Source organism: Octopus bimaculoides, chromosome 16 (genome assembly GCF_001194135.2).
Source record: "Octopus bimaculoides isolate UCB-OBI-ISO-001 chromosome 16, ASM119413v2, whole genome shotgun sequence".
Taxonomy (NCBI): Eukaryota; Metazoa; Mollusca; class Cephalopoda; order Octopoda; family Octopodidae; genus Octopus; species Octopus bimaculoides.
In genome coordinates, this window is record NC_068996.1 from 23,051,767 (window position 1) to 23,057,684 (window position 5,918).

Below are 5,918 nucleotides of genomic sequence, written 5' to 3' on the forward strand. Positions count from 1 at the left end.
CGTTTCAGTCAACATTTTCATTAAAAATTATATTTGATGGTCCCCTTTAAGAAAAATGAATCCTTTATTGGGTCTAGTTGGTTTGGCTGCCAAGCATTTCAAAAATTGAAGATTATCGAAAATTTTAAAATTTGGCACAATAATATACTTTTCCAAGCTGAATTGCTGGAGTTATTTCATTTTTACCAGAAAAAAATGTTCTAAAAAGTTATAGAGGTTTAAAATTTGATCATTTTCATTCAGCTAGGGAACAGTCATTTTGTGCGTGACTGCACGTTTTGTTGTCAACATTCTGAAAATAGCACGTGTTGTTAATATTTGTAAACAACACGTGTTTTGTTGATTGAAGCATTCAATATGCATTTAATGCGATAGCACGAACTTAAAAGATTTATCCAAAAAACGTTATTTACCTGTTATTTTAGCACACCTCACAACCAAATAAATGACAAAAAGAAACGAGTAAAGAAGTAATTTTAAGCATTCAATAAGCATTTAATACAAATGCGATGAACAACACGTTACATGCGATAAACACATTACAAATTTCACCCCACAAATGGTTTCAGTACCGTTTTAAATGAAAGATTTGGAAGAATTAGATGAAAGTTCTCCAATAATCTTCTTTCATGTAAATATATGTTTATGTTAATTTTAAAATTTACCAGCAACACCTTATAAAATGACAATGTTCTAAAAGATGTACACGTTTATATGTTATATATGAAAATAAAAGTGTAAACAAAATATGCTTAAAAAACAAACATTTAAGCATGCAATAAGCAACACATTACAAAATACTTTTGAAATTAAAAACGAAAGTCAGAAATACATTCAATCAATTTCTCAAACAAATCCCAATTTTCGTATCTCCTGCGCCACATAAATTCACAGAGATATGAATCTACCATAGAACGGTGAGTGCCACAGCGTTGTTTATTACCTCGCTTCACAAAGGACCACGTACTCTCCACTTGTTGAGTGTGGATACTATCTTTCGGATTAACAAAAGTTGTTTCAGTATATTTGTCAACACGTACTTTCTCGCAGATAAAAGAGTTCTCGGTTCTGCTTGTTATTATGGAAACAGACACGTGCTTTCTCACAAACAAAAGTGGTCTCATGTTCCGCTTGTTACTATGGAAACAGGCATGAATGTGTCTGTGGCATACGATTGGCTGAAATTTCAAACTTTAATTGCTAATAACTATTTATTGATTTATAGCGAAGATGATTTCACGTCACCAATAAACGTGTATCATTACATTGAATATGAAATCAATTTGAATAGACTAGATCCAGTCAAATCGGCTAGATCCCCCTCCATTTAATGTCTAACTGCTTTTATGTATAACTGTACATAAAAACATATATGAAAGTAAATATGCACGCACACTCACACACTAGAGAATGAGAGAGTGAAAGCGAGTTTACTATGTTAATGTATATGCTTGAAACTCGCACTTAGTATTTGTGTTAAAAATTTTCAATATTTTCATACCTCTCTAGTCTCTTGTTTCACTCTCGCTCGTTCTGTCTTTCAACCTTACCCCCGTTTTTTTCTGAAACGCGCACACACACCACACACTAAACATGCCTCACTTAGTGATTTATAAAACGTGCAGCGCCGCTTTACTTGTAGTGAAAGTATAACGTTATTCAGATGTTACTACTAACGGTTCTCCATTTATTCTGAAGGAATGTCTTTTCTTTCAAGATAACCCCCTACTGAGAGGGGAGAGAGAAAGAGAGAGAGAGAGACAAAAAGGCAGACAGACAGAGAAAAAAAGACGTTCTTTAAAGAACAAATTCTGATGACGTTGTTTGGACGGTAGAAATAAGAGTTTAAGACGTCAGAAGTCCGGTATATATTTGTTAAAACATTACTTCGGAAATGATTGAAAGATATTTTCGAAAATCTGTATTGATGGAAATAAACTTCTGCGATTCTCTGTCTGCGATATTTGTTTATTTGCTTGTTTGTTTGTGTTTTTTTTTGTTTTTTGTTGTTGTTTTTTTGTCTCACTTTCATCTCTAATATATTTCTAGTTTGTAGTTTGGAAATGAACAAAAATTATAATTTGGTGTATGGTCCCTATAAAGTTTTGAGCTTTAAAGGAAAGGTTCAAGTCCTTATTTTGTGAAAACTTTATTAGAATAAACTGTAATATTTCAAGGCTTATAAAAATGTGAGTTGACAGAATCGTTACTGCGCCGGGAAAAATGCTTAGCGACATTTCGGTCGACTCTGCCTTCCATCCTTTTGGAGTCGATACATAAATACCAGTTGAGCACTGGAGTCGATGTAAATGACTTATCCCCACCCCCGACCTTGCTGGCCTTATGTCAAAATTCGAAACCAATATTTCAAGAATTATAATGAATAAGAGTGTCTAAATTCTGAATGAGGTGGTCGAAGTAATCGGTGGGAAGATTGTAAATCTATTTATAAATATTTAGAAACCAGTTAGTAGCATTGTAGCTCGTATGCAATAAGATATGTACTCGCAGTAATTCGTAATTGCGTTTGTTGGAAATTATTCTTGTAATTAGAGGAGTGGATTCAGTTCCGGACGTCGTCTTTTAAATATCAAAGTCTTAATGATAAAGGCGCCATGTGAAATAACTTTTTTTTTTTTTTTTGAACAGGTCAACTTATTTTTAAAATAAATGCTCAATATTTGATAAACAAAATATCTGCGCGTTTTGATATTTCGAGTTGGACAATAATCTTCCAACACATATGTGTTTGTATACACATTATAGATATATATGATATATGTTCGTATGTACATGCATATGCGTATATATCATCATCATTATCATCATTTAATGTCTGCTTTCCATGATGGCATAGGTAGGAGTACACACACACACTCACACATACTCTCTCTCTCTCTCTCTCTCACACACACACACACTGAAACACACACAAGTGCAAAACAAGGTGAAGAAAAATAGTACTCGAATAGAGTAATATGCTTTTATGAAAGCTACAAAATTATCACAAAACTGTTACTCAGAGTTTCATGTTCCCGTTCGTCAGACAACTGTGATGAATACTGAATTAAAATCGTGAAACGTTAGCACGCCGAGTGAAATGCTTAGCAGTATTTTCGTCTGTCTTTACGTTCTGAGTTAAAATTCCGCCGAGGTCGACTTTGCATTTCATCCTTCGGGGTCGATAAATTAAGTACCAGTTGCGTGCTGGGGTCGATCTAATCGACTGGTCCTCTCCTCCAAAATTTCGGGCCTTGTGCCTAGAGTAGAAAAGATTCTATAATTTTAAAGGCGGCGAGCTGGCAGAGTCGTTAGCGCGCCGGGCGAAATGCTTGGCGGTATTTCGTCTGTCTTTGTGTTCTGAATTCAAATTCCGTCGAAGTCGACTTTACCTTTCATCCTATCGGGGCCGATAAATTGAGTACCAGTTGTGTACTGCGGTGGATCTAATCGACTGGCCCACTCCACCAAAATTTCGGGCCTTGTGCGTAGAGTAGAAAAGAATGTATTATGTGATATAATTCAAATCAATATCTATGTACATACAACATAGATGTGTTTTCATTTTTTAACACCCGACTTGCAATCCTATTCTTTCAATTTCATTATTAAAGTAATAATTATTTAATTTCTGAACATTCTCCTCACTCTAAGCAAAGTTTTCTTTCGTCGATCTTATCGCAATATTTATATTTATACTTTACTGTTAATTTTCACATCTCCCTACCACCCAACTTGTAACGAAAATTACATTGCTATGTTTTGAAAATCAGCCACCCAATCAAATTTAACCCAAATTCTTTTGTCACAATGTTGTCTGCGCTTTCAGTTGAGATGCCCAGTCTCTCGGCTATCTGACGACATGATATTCGACGATCTTGCATTATCATGCCAAGAGCAAGGTCACGGTTGTCCTTGGTGGTTGCAGTTGGACGTCTCCTTGCTCTGGGATCATCTTCCACACTCTCCCTGCCACGCTTGAATTCATTACCCAGCGTATGACTGTTATATATGAAGGAGCATTGTCTGTTAAGGTTCTCACCATATCTTCATGGATTTCTGATGGAGTTATGTCTTTCTAATGAAGGTACTTTATGACAGCACGATACACAGTTTTCTCCATTTTCCTTGTAAACTCGAAGCTTGTTTATTCAAAAATCTGCAACAAAAAAATTTTAAATATCAGAATCATGAAAACGAGCAAGAATATTCCGAAAAGACTGTACTTACCAGAAAAAATTGTTTCAGCTATATAACAGCCCCGTTTCTTAGGCTCAAAACTTTTCATAGACCTCTCGTAGACTTTGTAACCTTGAAACAACACAAACTTCAAGATCCTTCTTTATATTGGGGAAACCTTCATATAAAGTTACGGTGAAACACGATTTGTACGAGTAAGTTGTATTGTCGAGATTTCTCGTTAACAACTACCGTATTTCATAGTATATAACAAACACTTCCCTCTCCCCAGAAAAGTGTCTCAAAAATTCACCCATGTCTTAAGGTGGATTTATATTACATGCCTTAATACACTAAAACCTTTTTTTTTTTTTTCCTGAATATACATGGTCTGATCAATAAGTATCGGGACTATTGCCATAGTAACGAAGCTAAGGCACGCAGAGGGGAGCCGTTAGGCACAGATTGACCTTGAACTCTGCTGTGCATGCGCATTAAGTTTTAACGTTCTAGCTCACTTCCGATGTTTACAGCAGTGCTTGGACGATCACACGCTACACACGTTCCTCCCAAGCACTGCTTTAAATAGCGGAAGTGAGCTAGAACATTAAAACTTAGTGCTCATGCACAGCAGAGTTCAAGGTCAATCTGTGTCAAGCGGCTTCACTCTGTGTGCTTTAGCTTCATTACTATGACAACATAGTCGGATACTTAGTGATCAGACCTCGTATTGTTGAAATTAAGGCGCGTCTGTTATGTCCGTGCGTCTTTTATGCAATTGAATACGGTATGCCCAGAAGAATATTAATAGGACTCTCGAAGAGGAAGTACTTTTGTGGGGAATCATCAGAAGACAGGAAAAAATATTCATCGATTGGTACGTATAAAAATTTGGTGGGTGGATTTCAAAATTAAGTTTCTTGTGTTCTAATTCTGTCAAAAACGTTCTTAACCAGTTTAAAGAAAATGGGAGATCTTATAACTTGGGATGTACTTGCACTTTTATATATACACACACACACACACACACACACACATATATATATATATATATATATATATATATATATATATATATATATGTGTGTGTGTGTGTGTGTGTGTGTGTGTGTGTGTGTTCTCTCTGTCCCCTTCATTTCTTCTCTCTTCCTTTCTCTAATTCTTTTCCTCTCCCTTTCACCGTTCTCTATCTGTCCCTCTCTCTTTCCCACTCTTCCTCCTTTACTCTCGTTGCTCACACGTGACCATCGGCCATCTTACTTTTCCTAACTCGATCTTCTTTCTTTCCTTTTGATCTGCCACACAGATCACACGCATTCTTGACTGTCTCCCTCCTATCTTTTCTTCTGTCAAAGCTTGTTCCTCCTGCGTTGCCATCTCACCTCGTTATGGCTTAGTAGCCCTTACTTTTTGTTTTCACTGTGCTGTTTTTGTTAGCAACTTTGACCCTCCGCAAATCCCAAATTTTATTTGCTTTGCAGGAGCCACTGTTTTCCCGAAGACACATCTTGTCGTAATTGCTCAAAATGTGGAAGAGATAAAACAGCCGACAACTGATGAAGGGTCGTTCTTCATGTTATTTGTCTTGTCTCCTATTTGTTTCTTTCGTTGATCGCAAAAAAAGTTCGTATTGCATGTTTTCGTATTTCCTGTTGTTAACATTTTATGACGTCCTGTACCCATATATGCATATGTATATATATATGTAAGTACGTACATATACGTACGTATATATATAT

The 5,918-nt window shown here is 36.0% G+C and overlaps 1 protein-coding gene across 2 annotated transcripts in view; it reads left to right on the forward strand.

Annotated features, from left to right (window-relative positions):
- The window catches only part of LOC106871161 (lysine-specific demethylase 2A), a 325,205-nt gene that overhangs the window by 89,076 nt on the left and 230,211 nt on the right, over positions 1–5,918 (forward strand). The window contains exon 2 of one of the 2 annotated variants that reach the window (XM_052973582.1): positions 5,661–5,802. The exons of the other annotated variant lie outside the window; for it this stretch is intronic. The gene's annotated coding sequence lies outside the window, so the exon portion shown is untranslated. The remainder of the gene's footprint in view (positions 1–5,660; positions 5,803–5,918) is intronic. 2 annotated transcript variants of the gene reach the window in all.